The sequence below is a fragment of the Benincasa hispida genome, chromosome 9 (assembly GCF_009727055.1).
Source record: "Benincasa hispida cultivar B227 chromosome 9, ASM972705v1, whole genome shotgun sequence".
NCBI classification, from domain to species: domain Eukaryota; kingdom Viridiplantae; phylum Streptophyta; class Magnoliopsida; order Cucurbitales; family Cucurbitaceae; genus Benincasa; species Benincasa hispida.
The window spans coordinates 88,968,039-88,983,263 of record NC_052357.1 but is presented as its reverse complement, the minus strand read 5'-3'; positions in this window follow the sequence as shown (position 1 = coordinate 88,983,263).

Below are 15,225 nucleotides of genomic sequence, written 5' to 3'. Positions count from 1 at the left end.
CTATAGCATAATTATAATGAAGTTGCAAGAATTAGAAATCTTGAATGGAAATTTAGACTTTTTCCTATTTTCTTGAAAGTATGACTAGTTTAGAACAGTCAAATAAATCATTCTTGAATGGACTTTATAGTATTTCAAGCATGTCATAGCCTAGAAAACCCTAGAGTTAATGCAATTTAGGAATTTGATGTAGAATATCTTTAGGAAGTATCTTAGAACTAAATTAGGGTTAATTGACAATTTTAGGTTCATTAACTAATTGAGACATTAAAGCATCTCTCAAATGGGTTATGGAATAATTAAATTGCATAAGTATAATTAAGCCAATGATTAAATTAGACTACCCAACATAATTTTTCAAGATCTTTTACATTGAACTCTTAGCAAGAGTACTTTTATGCTCTCTACTATTAGTTTCTTACAAAATTCATATAAATCATAGTTTTAGTTTTAGTTTTACTTTGTTTCTAAAAATTCAACTCCCCCATAATTAGGAATTCAATAGTTAAATTTGCTAGAGAAAAAAGGTTCCTTGGGATCGTCCTCGTGCTTCCACTATTACTATGTAACATCCCACGTTATTTTATTTTATTTTATTTAATAATAATATAATTTTCAGTAACTTTATTAGTTGGAAATTGAGCATGTTTGGAAGTTTGGATTTGAAGTATAAGCGCGAGAATTTAAGTGTTGACGTAAAAATTATTCAATTTTAAAATTCAATTTGAAAATTAATGACATGAATTAATTTTCTTTTGAAAAGGAAAGGAATTTAATAGTATAAAATGGAATAAGGAAATGAATTAAATATAATTATACTATTTCCTTTTTAGTTATTCTTCTTCTTCTTCTTCTTCTTTTTTTTTTTTTTTTAAAAAACCAAACATCTCCTTCTTCCTCTCGCAAAAAGGAACCTCCACTCTTGTTGTTACCTCTTCCGTCACTGCCTCTCTCATTGCCCAAACTCCAATCATCCGTTGCGCTGCCGATTCTCCCTTCGGCCACCACAGACCGCGCCGTGTGACTCCCCCATACCCTCATTTTTCTCTCCGTCTGAGTTGTACAAATCTCGCCTAGCCGAAGAGCCATTCGGAGTCGCACCGATCTCGCCCAGTCGGAGGATCCGTTCGTCCGAGTCATCGCCGCCTGCTTCGAGCCCGAACCGGAGGAGCCGTCATTCGCAGCCACGTGCCATTCCTTCGTCCAGCCTTACAAACCCCCGCGCCGCTGGTCCGCTGCCATAGATCTGTCCAACGGGCTGCTCGAGTTTCTGTCACGGGGCCGCCATTCAACTCTAGTTTCCGCCGCCGACTCTTGGTTTTGAACAGATCTTGGATTTAGGTAAGGTCAATGTTATGAGATGGATTTCTTGAAGGATTCTTGACACCCATTGATTACTGGATTTAACATTCATTTAATTCATGTTTTGAAGGTTCTAAGTTGTCGCTCATTGGAATTAGAATTTGTTAGAGGGAGATTTTGGAGTCGAGATTTTGGAGTGGTTGTTAATTAAGTTCCTTGGGTAAGCTTTTGGGGTATTGTGGTTTTGAATATGAGGTTTCACAATTATTGTTGGACTGAAATTTTATGGTTGTATTCGTATGGTAGGGTCGTTACTTCAAATTGCGGTCATCGTTTGGTTGTTGGAGTTTATCTGTGGAATTTCGATTAAGGTAAGTAATCTTACCACTGGAATTGTCCACGAGCCAGGCTTTAGTTATATGCTAGCATGGTGAGTGTATGTTATGGTAAATTGTTAGCATGTTGATTGATAGTATGACCTGAATCAAAGTATGTTCTGGCACGAGTTCTGAATTGTTTAAATACAGAATCGTTAGTATGTGATGGTATGTGTTTTCATATGTCGACGTCTGATCTGCTGGTATTGAGGCATACTTGTATGTTGTAGAATTATGATGTAAGGTTTACATGAATATTGTGTAATATGTTGTCGAGGATTATGTGTATGTGATGGAGCAATGGTACTAAGGATTTCATGTATATTTTAGAATTGTACGGTGTTGATTCTTAGAACGTTGAGACTGTGTGAATATCCTCATTGATTAGTTAGATGCTCACCAGTTTTGTGTTTACTTCGGGATTCACCAGTTTGTGTTTCCTTCGGGATTCACCAGTTTTATGTTTCCTTCGGGATTCACCAGTTTTGTGGGCATACTTAACTACAATAGGATAGGACTCAGTCTCTTGTCTGTTTTATGTGCTTATGTGCCATAGGTGGATATCTAGAGAACATAGATGCCTAGCCTGACCCCAGTGGTGGGGTTACTTATTGAGTATTTTCATGCTTATTCTTTCTTATGTTGACGTTTCAGGTAAGGGTAGTGATGCACCGGCGATGGCGCGGCGGAATTCGTGATCGTGCCACTGGGACTAGTTTTTACGCTTCCGTATCATGACATTTAAAGTCCTTATTTTTTTTTTCTTAATGTTTAGTTTTACTGTCTTAAACTTATTATTAAAGATTATTTCTTTTATATACTTTTAATAGTCTTTATGAATGGTTACCCTATTATTGTTTTAACAATTACATTTAATAAATGTATTTTGAACTTCTCTTGTTTAATTAACATTTATTTCAACATAACTGAGGGTTGTTTTAGATTTTATGCATGCATTTATTTTAGTAACGATCTAACCTAAGTCCTAGGGGGTCGGGTCGTTACATACTACATATTAGTTTTAGTTGTTGCACGTGTTTTTTTACAAATTTTATTTGTTTTGAGTTAAGCTTAAACCAACGACATCGATCTTGATACTGAGCAAATTGGTGCCATTGTCGGGAAGTTGTGCAATTGGCGTACTTGAATTGTGAATTCCTTTAAAAAAATAAAAAAAATATATAGGAGAAATAATAAGACCCAAAAATAGTTAGTGTGATTAAATTTCTTTTTGTTCATGACTCACTCCTCTTGGAGTGTACTTTGTGATTTGATTGTGTAGATATTGACCACGAGGAGAGGCGACTACAAAGGAAAAGAATGAGAAGAGACAAAGGAGAATTGGAAGAGTTGAGACAAGAAGAAGAAGAACCAACACAATTGAACATTATGGGAGAAACAAGAGAGTAAACCTTGTGTGAGCTTGCAGAGCCAGATTACAACCAACAACCATTGTGTATAATGTACCCAGAACTATCGTTCCATTCAAACTTAAACCGGGACTTGTTCATCTCTTGCCTACATTTAGAGGACAACCCGATGAGGTTCCGCACAAACATGTGAATATCTCGTATGCGATGGAATGCACCCATATGAGGTAACCCAAGAACAACTTAATCTTAGAGCCTTTTCTTCTCTTTGAAGGATGTGGTCAATGATTGGTTGTACCATTTATTGGTGGGATCCATGACTACATGAAATGGGTTGAAAAATAAGTTTTTAGGAAAAAAATTTCCTGCATCTAAGGCACACAATATTAGAAAAGAAATCTATGACATTAAGTAAGTTGTAGGAGAGTCACTTTATGAATATTGGGAAAGATACAAATAACTTTGTACTTCATTTCCTCATCATCAAATTTCTGAACAATATCTTATCCAGTATTTCTATTCAGGGTTATTTCCATCGGAGAGGAGCAACATTGATGCTGCCGTCGGAGGGGTTCTAGCTGACAAGATGTCCACCGAAGCTAGTTAACTCATATCCACCATGGTGGAAAATTCTCATAATTTCAAATCAAGGACTCTTGACTATGACATTGCTCAATCCAAAGAGGTAAGTAGCTTAGAACTCAAGTCTCTAATCTTGTGTCTCTTTTTACACAGGTTGCTTAAGACGGTCTCCCTCAAGTTAAGACATGTGGAGCATGTGGAGTGGCTGGACATAACTCCGAAGCTTGCCCACAAGCTCAAGTGAATGCAATAGGAGACTATTAAAGGAAGTACGATCCGCATGGGCAAACCTACAATCAAGGGTGGAGAGATCACTCTAACTTCAAGTGAAGATCTAAAGGACAATTTGAAAATCGAAATCAATCCTTCTTATCATCTTCCTTAAGTATGTCTTTTAGAAGAAGTTGTAAAATCACTAGCTGACCACTTTTTGAAATTTTAATAGGAACTACATCAACTTCAAAAAGACAACATTCAATTGCAACAAGAGACCAAATCATTCCAACAGGAGACAAAATCTTTCCAATAAGAAACAAGGCAAGACTTCACCAATTTAAGGACTCAAATAACCCAACTAGCAACTGTATAAGCAAGCAAGAAAGCAAGTCTTCCGGAAAGCTTCCCGCCCAACCGGAGCAAGCGAACGTAAGTGCCATAACTCTTAGGAGTGGAGAGGAGATTCCTTCCTCCTCCTCTCAAGATGAAAACCTGGTTCAATCCTGTTCAAATAAGTAAGAAAAGATAATAAATGAACAAGAGAGCAAGGTAAGTGAACCAAAGGAGACTCCTATTTTTCCCGAGGTATGTGATTATTCTCCTCCTAAAGTAGAACCTAATATATCTAAAGCACCATTCCCTAGTAGATTATCAAGACCTAAGGGAGAAGATACCGACTTAGAGCTTGTTGAAATGTTAAAAAAGATACAAATTAACACTTCTTTGCTTAATTCTATTTAACAAATACCTAAGTACGCTACATTCTTAAAAGACTTATGCACTAAGAAAAGAAAAAGGAAAGAATAGGAGGGAGTAACCGTTAGCAAGAATGTTTCTGCTTTGTTAAAGAAAGATATGCCTAAAAAATATAGGGATCTGGGGATGTTTACTTTGCCATACAAAATAAGAGAAAGAATCATTTCAAATTCTATGCTAGATTTAGGAGCTTCAATAAATGTTATGCTTTACCATGTTTACGAAGACCTAAAATTGAATGGCATACAAAAGACTAATGTTTACATACAACTTGCCGATAGGTCATACATATAACCTCTAGGCATAATTGAAGATGTCTTGTTAAGAGTAGGTGAATTGATTTTTCCCATTGATTTCTATATTTTGAAAATGGATGAAGCTTACATTCCGTCTTCTTCTACTATTTTACTAGGAAGACCCTTCATGAAAATTGAAAAAACTAGAATTGATGTAGATAAAGGGTCTTTGTCAGTAGAATTTGATAGAGAAGTAAAATCATTCAACATTTATGATGCCATGAAATTCCCGGAAGAGTATTTGTCTTTTTGCTCAATTGATTTGCACGATGAGATAGATGATGTTGTTGATTACATGTTGTATGAAAATTTTAATTGTTTGACAGTTCCTTCTATAGATTATGACTTTGATTGGATTTCTCAAAATTCTTCTTATGTTTCTCTAAACTTCTGTGAAGAAACCAATTCTTTTCTTAAAAATTGCCAAAATGAAAAATCTTCAATAGATGATAATTTGAATTCCTCGAACAATTTTTGCCAAAATATTGATACTTTAAAAATAGATTCAAAATCTCAAAACAATGATTGTTTGAAAGAAGAACCTTCAACTCATGATTCTAAACCGAAATTTGTTTGTAATAACAAAAACAAAAATAAGGCCTTTAACTTTTGCTCTATTTTTAAAATGCAGTTAAAAGGAATTGAGTCCAAGACTCTCCCATCTCTTGAGAAGCAAATTCTTAGATAGTTGTTTCAAGAATCCCAAGAAGAAAGGGCCTAAAAAGACCAAGAATTTTGATGTTTTGAAATAGGAAAAATTTTCAAGGTGAAAGGGCATAGGCTTAAATTCTTCAACAAAGGGCATGTAAACCAAGTTCAATTGGACTTGTATTTGACTAATCTCTTATACATATGATCTCCCTCTTCACCATCGTCGAGCAAGTGACACTAACAAATTTGCAAAATAGGATGAATTTTCTCTTTCTTTTCACTTTCATTTTTTTTTCTTTTTTTTTTCTTATTTATGCATTTCTTAACAAACTTTTTCAATAAATAAAAGAATGAAAGAATAATTGATTTTTCTTTTTCTTTTCAGGTAAACTCAAGGAAAAAAAATTTCAAAGAAAAAAGACAAAGAATTCTCTCAAGCAAAATAATAATCAATCACAAAAACCAGGGAAATTTCTCTCTACATCCCTTACTTTTTGTTCTTGAACTTATATGCAGAGTTTAAACATTGAAGATAATGTTCAATTGTTAAGTTAGGGGTGGGAAACATTGCATGTTTTTTTATATTTATTATTATTTTTTTGGAATAAAAAAATGAGCCTATTAAAATTTTTTCTCTATAATAATGATATAAATGCATGTCTGGAACCCTTGAGCATCTGAGCTCAAGTTAGAGTTAAATTTTGTTATTTTGATATTTTGATATCTTGACTATATGTTTATGGCTCTAATATCTTGATGATGACTTTGTTATTTTGAGATTGTGAATTTTTGACTTCTTGATGAAATATGGCTTTCATATTAAGAATGATTCATAATGATTTCTTTTAGATACTCCATGACTTCTAGATGTATAAAATGACTCTTTACTCATTTTGCTATAAATGAATAAATGTATGATTGATTGAATGCATAGAAATACAAAGTAAAAAAATCACATTCATTTTGTTTTATATTCTCAATTGATTTTTACACAATCATTTCTTTCTTATCAATGAAATTTTGATGATGCAGTTTTTTTAGTAAGATACAAGCCAAATTTTAAAAAGTTTAAAACTTTCAAACAAAATTTTGGAATCATTTTTCAAAATAAAAATTCTTTTCTTTTTAATTTCATAAAAAATCGAATGCTTTGTTTTTATGTTTATTTAGAATCTTAGACTTTTAAAAATGTCATTTCTACTTGATTTTCTTTGTCACCCTGATAGGACAACTTTTGCTTTTGAAAATAACTAATTTGTTTTAGAAGCAAGTCTAGACAAAGAGGAATAAAAAGCGCCTAGTGATAACAAATTAGTATTGCTAGCATAAAAAAAAAATAATAATAAATAAAGCAAACTTGCAAAATAACATAACTTTCACTAACGTATGTGTGCATGGATAGAGGTGAAAAGAGCTACCTCCATCGTGTCTAGTTAGGGCCCACAAGAAAAGAAAGATAGGTTTCCAATGGTGTGAGTGTGAAAGCTATCTCTCTAGGTAAAAGACATACCAATTAAGATTTGTGTGCGTGAGTATAACGGTACACTTTGCAAGTTTAGGTATATCTTAGACCGTCAGTGTAGGGGAAGAGGAATTAAGAGTTAGATATTACCTTTCCACTAGCTTATGACTCTTAAATAAACTAAAGCTTTGCACTCCTTTCTTTTATGATTTTGCTAGTAAAATAATTTTCTTTTAAAAAATAAGTTCCAATTGTTTGTTGGTAAAATTTTAATTTTTTTGCTCGTTTGCATTATTATTTCTTTGACTATTGAAAAAGGAGATGAAAACAAAATTTGTGTAAGTCAAGTGAGCATATAAATAATACGAATGAATGAACAAATAAGTGATTCATATTTTGTTTGACTGAATGCATGTTTCTAATTTTACTTGTTCGAGATGATCAATAGCTAAGTTATGGGTATTTTGATCGGTCTTGAAAAGAACTATATTTTAGTACATAATTCTCTCAATTTTATACTATTGATTTGTTTAATATGTCAATTTTATAGGTAAAATAGTCTTGAAGGAATTTTGGAATCATCGCAATAAATTTGGACTAAATTGGAGCAAAAAGTACAAAAATATGGCCAAAGAAGTCAAAACCGAGCAATGGATCAAAGGAAAAGAAGAAAAGAAGGAAAAAAAAAATTGAATATGTGTAGATTCTTTGCCAACCGACATCTTTTGTGCATCATTAAAAGTAGATTTCTTCTGTCTGTCATTGTTTATCCTATTAAAAGGTTAAGGCAGAATGCTGATATATAGGGCAGCGTCCCAACGCTGAAAAACAACATTGCAATGCTACGGATACTGATAGAAAGATAAAAAAACGCGTGTGCCTACGCATGGGAACGTTCCAACGCTTCTTATCACTATCGCAACACTATAATTAACCTTGACATAAAAGCAGTTTTTTAGCCATTTTCACGCAGAAAAATCATTTTTACGAATGAAAGATCCATTTTTATGATTGAGGGATCCGTTTTTATGGTTTTGAGAGAAATTTCTATAATTTCTTCAATCATTGTATCAATTTCTTTTAAGATTCAAAGAATTTCTTCAAGAATCTACCACTTCACGGCTAGGTAATCTTATTTCTTGGGGAAATTGTTAGGTTAGTAAATTATTGAGGGTTTTTCTTGTATTTTCATCTTGTGTAATTGATTGTTCTTGATTTTAATATTCAATAAGATTTGATAGAAATGAGTTGACACCTCAAATTTGTTAGATTTTTATATGCAAAATTACATGACTCTATAGCATAATTGTAATGAAGGTGCAAGAGCTAGACATCTTGAATGAAAATTTGGACTTTTTCCTGTTTTCTTGAAAGTATGACTAGTTTAGAACATTCAAATAAATCATTCTTGAATGAACTCTATAGTATTTCAAGCATGTCATAGCCCAGAAAACCCTAGAATTAATGCAATTTAGGAATTTGATGTGGAATGTCTTTAGGAAGCATCTTAGAACTAAATTAGGGTTAATTGACAATTTTAGGTTAATTAACTAATTGGGACACTAGAACATCTCTCCAATGAGTTATGGAACAATTAAATTGCATAAGTACAATTAAGCCAATGATTGAATTAGACTAACCAACATAATTCCCCAAGATCTTTTACATTGAAATCTTAGCAAGAGTACTTTTATGCTCTCTAATATTAGTCTCTTACAAAATTCATATCAATCCTAGTTTTATTTTTACTTTGTTTCTAAAAATTCAACAAAATCTTCCCACAATTAGGAATTCAAGAGTCAAATTTGCTAGTAAAAAGAGGTTTCCTGAGGATCGACCTCATGCTTCCACTATTATTACTTGTTAAATTAGTTGTTTTTATGTGTTTTACAAATTTTATTTGTTTTGGGTTAAGCTTGAACTAACAAAAATGATCTTGACACCGGGGAAAGTGTTATAATTGCCTTTGGGGCATATCTACGTGCACATACGATTATATACGACGCTGATGGTATTGCAACTACATTACATTAGGTAAGATTATCGACGTTGAGAGTATGAGCAAAAAGGGCTCTACCTCAACTAAGGTAAAAGAGTACAAAGTAAAATATGAATGTTCTATAAGATTTGCCAAAGTTATGCTTTATTTAAATAGTTTGCAATGTGTTAATGACGTATTTTGAAGTGCTAAATTTATATGCTTAAGCTAAGTTTGATGTGTAACCCTGGATTTATGAAAGTATTGTTAGATGACTGTCGTCTTTTTGGTTTTATATGGATAAATGTATTTAAGCTCTGGATTTACTGGAAAATTATGTAGTATTATTCTCATGTTTCAGTATGAATGGTTTAGTCTTGTAAAGTTGAAGTATGTTTTCCTAGATTTTAATGAAACGATGTTTAAAGATATGTTATGACTTTGTTATGAAAAGCTTATAAACGAAAGCTTTGGTTTTAACTATGATTTGTTTAGTTAAATGATATTCCTTATTTTATTGGAGCATAGGTTTGAGAAACCCTATAATTTAATGTAAAAGTGATTTCAGTTTTTCCCTAAGTTGCTTTACAAAAACCATGTGTTATGTTGACTATATGTTCCAAAAGGTTTTCTAAGTTAAAACTTGAATAACATGCTAAATGATTTATGATATTGCTTTGCAAAATGGAATTCCAAAGTAAAAAATTATGTTCTTTAAACATATCATTCACTGAACATCCCATCTCATGCTTTCATATATTTTTGTTTTCTCCCATGTAATAGAAGAGTTCTTAAAATACTCTTAGTCAGGTGTTAACCTGAGTTTGGTTTGTAATTAAATAAGCTCTACGAGGTAGAGTCAGGGCTTGGTTTGCATTAGGTTACATTCTGAATGGTAAGTAGTTAATAGAGTAATGATGGAGATGAATTGAATTGTATTCTATGATGGATTTGTTGATATACAGGTTCATAGGTTGAAGCATAAGCAAAATAGGTTAATAAGATGTTAGTTTAACTGGGGGTGTGACATCATCCCTAGGTATGATAGGGTTGTTTAGACTTTTTTGGGATCATCTCTATGTGTGTCAAGGCGGCGGTTGTGTATCGAAGCATTTCTACAAAAAGAAAGAACAAAAACCACACACCTTTTATAAAGTATGTCTTGAATGCAAGTTGTCTGTAACTTGAATTCCTAAAAAAAAAAAAAACAATGAGGGCAAGTTAATAAAAAGTTGTAATTCCCGATGAGGAGGAAAAGAGGTAATTTGGAATTATATACAAGGAAAAGAAAAAAAAAACGTAAATGTAAAAAAAGGAGAAGAAAAAATTTTAAAAAAAAGAAGGAAAAAACAAGAAAAAAAAAGGAAGGAAAAAAAAGAGGGCTTGCAAAAAAAAAAATAAAAGAAAAAAAGAGAGAAAAAAGAAAAGAAAAAAAGAGAGAAAAAAGAAAAAATTAAAAATTAAAAATTAAAAATTAAAAAGAAAAAAGAAAAAAGAAGTAAAGAAAAAAAAAAAGAAGAAAGAATCAAAAGGAAAAAAATTGAAAAAGAAAAAAAAGAAGAAGCCCTAATTTCCCCTCATTCTTTCTCAATCTCACGCTAGCGGCCCCATACTCTTGAATTTTCTCTCTCTTGGCTACTTAACCCATCGTCGCCAAAACGCCACCACGGATGCTTGAGAGGTTCGTCGCCAAAACGCAGCTGCTGACCGGACAACCCAGCCACTGCCATCAATCGTGGATCGTCGCTTCGACCAGAAATCCACGATGCATCTACACCAATGACGACAGTTTGCTCCTCGTCCAAAGTAGTATTGTAGCAACCACCAGACCCACGACGCTCGATGTCTTCTTCTTCACGCTGGTGAACAGAACTTTGACGGTGGACAATGACCAGCGTTCCACCATTGACGAGGTATGCAATTTGTTGAGGTCTAAAAAAAAGAACTGACGCCACTACAGACCTTGAACTAAAAAATAAATGGAAGAAGGTGCATCTGCTTCAAACAAATTTTGTTTCTGACTTCTAAAAAAAATTGAGTCATTTGTAAAGAAATTAAAGTATTTGATCTATCATTTAAAATAGTTTTTTAACTGTATTTTAATCTATCTTTATAAAAAATGTTTTTAAAAAAATAAGTTTGTTGAAAAACACTCTTTTATCAAATCTCAATCGGGTTGGCTTTAAATCTAAAATTCATGAAATAAATTTTAATTTAATTTGATTTGAATTAAATTGTTATGGAAATTGTTTTATCAATTTTTCCCTCAAATTTATTGGTCAAATTTTGGCATTTATCCTCGAGTCATAATATCCTCAAATTTATCTCAAATTAAAATTTGTTTATATTCCAAATTTTAGCCTAAATCTAAATCTTCTAAATTTATTCTCAAATTAAAGCAAATCAAATTGAGGATAAAACCTAAAACTTATCTCAAACCAGAATTTGGTCATATTCCAAATTTTATTCCAAATTTGAGTCTCTAAACTTTTATCCTCAAGTCAAATTAAATTATAAATAATACCTTCAATTTATCTCAAATTTAAATAGGGATATAATCCAAAATTTTGTCCCAAAATAAAATATAGTGAAATTCAAATTTCATCTTTAAGCTTCATTCCAAGTTCAAGCCAAACACCTTGTGTAGAAGTCCAAATCTTACTCCAAATTGAATTTTGAATTAAGTACATCATAAATTCTAATTAAATTCAAATCAAAATTTATGTAAAAAAAATCATTTAATCTAAATTATAATTTTGATAAGTTGACAAAAAATAGCGTGTCAAATATTCACAAAATTCAAATCAAACATATGTACTAAAATTCATAGTTTGATTAAATTGGCAAATCAAATTGGAGTCAAGGTTAAGAACATATAACTTGTATTTTGATTCCATCTTTATTTTTTTCGAGATTCATCCACATTGTACATGTGCGTAAATCTCAAAAAGGGAGCATTTGTTTAATAAATTTTTTTTTTGACGAATCTCAAATTGTCATATCATTTATCAAATTAATGGCAAAATTACTAAATCATCTAATTTAGATCCAATTAAAGATTGGCACGTGTCCTAAATTGAAATGAAAGATATAAATTGAAAAATTCCGATCACGTGCCGATGGATTGAATAAAATAATTGGCTTAATTTGATCAAAATGTCAAATAAGATCCAAGTCCAATTAATTGGGTCCAAAGTCTAGGTCAATAAACTAACCAAACCCAAGCCCACAAAGTCCATCAAAGAACTTTATAAACCCACCAAAGCACTCTATAAATAGAGGAGTTTTTTTCATTCGTTAGAGGAGTTTTTTTTCATTTGTAGGGGACATAGAGCCTAGGGAGAATTCTCTACAATCAGAAGACTCTTCCAAGAGAGAATCAGAGGATCAAGTACTAGACATCGTACCATATCATATCAAATCAACACAAACACAAGTTTAACTCCACGAAACAAGTTTCTCTAGAAACCTCGTGCAAACAATTACCTTTTGATTTCTTAAGTTTTTGGAAACATACATTTTTAAGTCACTAAAGTTTGAATTTGACTAACTTAGTTATCGAACATGTTTAAAATGTCTCTGTTCTTATTTTCTACCTTAATTTTTAGGTTTAAATATTACTTTGGTCATTGTACTTTTCATTTTAGCTCGTTTTGCTCCCGATACTTTTAGAATGTTCATTTTGGTCCTTGTAATTTCAAAATGTTTATTTTGATTATTGTATTTCAACTTTAGTTCCTTTTGGTCCTTGAACTTTCAAAAAGTGACCATCTGATCCCTTAAAAATGAAGTAGAATTGTAAATGAAAAGACCAAAATAATTACTTTTTGAAAGTACAAGGTCCAAAATAAATATTTTAAAATTACATGGACTAAAATGAACAAAACTTGAAAGTATAGGAACCAAAATGAACATTTAAAAAATATAGGAACCAAAATGAACAAAGCCATACAAGGACCAAAGTAACATTTAAACCTAATTTTTATTATTTTAAATATTAGAAGACATTTTTATGTTATAAAAAATAAAAAAAATAATCTCTCACTCTTCTTTATACTTTCCCTCTTCAATTTGAAGAATAGGTTTAAAAGGAGTAAGAAACTATTTTTTTCTAAAATTTATTGTCATTTCCATATTAAAAATAATAATATAAATATATAATTAAAAAAAATAAGAATAAGAACCTTCTTAACCTATTCTTCAAAATCGAGGGACTAAATTGGCCAAATTAAAACTTTAAATATCAAATGCACATGTTCACAAAAACTGATGGATTAGAAAGGTGATTTTCCCAAATATTTTTTTTTATTGTTTACTTTTATTAAACTAACAATTTATTCTCTTTACTTTTAAATTTGTTGTAATTAATTTAGTCCATATATAATTTTGTATAGGAGTGTTCCCCTATAGGATGGTTGTTTTGCACGTTTCTTTATTTGATCTCCTGTAAGATGATAAGGTTACTTAGTCTCTTATTCTAATCTATCTTTACCCACATTAGGGCGGGACTCTGGGGCCGAAAACGAGGGGTTATACATACATAGGATTGTTAAGGGTTAACTATTTTGTACCAAACAAATGGTGGCTATTAAGTTTAGTTCCAAGAGTTGGTTCTGCCTAATGGTTGAGAATGTCACATCCCAGTGAAGGGCCATCCGATCATCCCATCGGTGATGTTTGTTCTACCTCACTAGGGCATCATTGAAAAATAGAAGTCTTTTCACTTAGGGTACTTGGAATCTGTTTTGCTAAAAATTAATTGGTTAATTAAAATGTGGTTTTTGCAAAGTCTTATAAAAGGTTTTTTTTTTTTTTTTTTTTTTTTTTTTTTTCCAGTAACGTTTTTAATGGCTTCAGCCACTATCAATTTACTAAGCGCCGAAAAATTGAATGGCCTCGACTATTCAACTTGGAATCATATGCTCACGATGATACTCATCATCGAGGATCTAAAGTTTGTCCTAACGGAGGAATGTCCTCCTATTCCACCTCAGGACGCTACTCGAAATGTTCAAGTAGAGTACGAGTGTAGGACACGGGCAAACGAGAAGGCCCGAGCCTACATTCTGGCCAATCTTAGTGACGTGTTGGCCAAGAAACACGAGTCCATTGTCTCAGCATGTGAGATCATTGAGTCCCTGCAGGGAATGTTTGGACAGCCGTCTGGACAGCTCAAGCATGAGGCTCTTAAATGCATCTTCAGCTCTAAAATGGAGGAAGGAACCTCTGTTTATGAACATGTGCTGAAAATGATGGTCCACTTTAACGTGGCGGAGATGAATGGGTCTAAAATCGATGAGGACAGTCAGGTTAGCATTATCCTGCATTTATTGCCGGAGAGCTTCCTCCACTTTGTTAGCAATACGATTCTTAACAAAGTGGACTACTCCCTTACCACTCTATTAAAAAATATTACAGACTTACCAATCCTTGCTACAAAGTAAGGAGGAAAAGGGAAGTGAGGCAAATGTTGTCTCGTCCTCTAGAAAGTTCTATCGAGGATCGACCTCAGGAACAAAGTCTGCACCTTCAACTTCTAACTCTGAAAAGGGGAAGAAAAAGAAGGGTGGTAAAGGGAAAGGGAATGTGCCTACTAACCCGCCACCTGTCGCCTAAAAGAAGTGTCCACCATTGGTTAGAAAAGGAAAATGTTTCCACTGTAACTTGGACGGACACTGGAAGAAAAATTGTCCTCGTTATCTGGAGGAAAAGAAGGTTGCCAAGTCGAAGGCCAAGGCAGAAAAAGAGGATGAGATCCTGGCGATAGTTGGAGGCTAGTGAGATGACGAGAGAGTAGGCACAGAGGCACGTTGTCTCAGAGTAGGCACATAATAGGTTTCTTATATTAAAAGATGTCTTTGTAGTTTCTGAACTATAAAGAAACCTGATTTCTGTGAAGTGTCTGTTACAATACAATTACACTATTGAATAAAGTGTTTACTCGTAAGGATGGTGTTGAAATTTGTACAGCTAAACTGGAAAAATAATTTGTATGTGCTAAGAAATTTAGCCGTAAGTTTCCTCCATAACATAGAGATGTTTAAAACTGTCGTAACTCAATCTAAATGCCAACTAATTTCTCCAGAACCTTGTTGGACATGGTTCGTTCAATGATGAGTTACGCTTCCTTACCGAACTCGTTTTAGGGTTTCGCAATGAAGACTGCAGTATACATTCTCAACTATGTTCCTGCTAAGAGTGTTGCAAGAACACCTCTAGAGTTGTGGAATGGGCG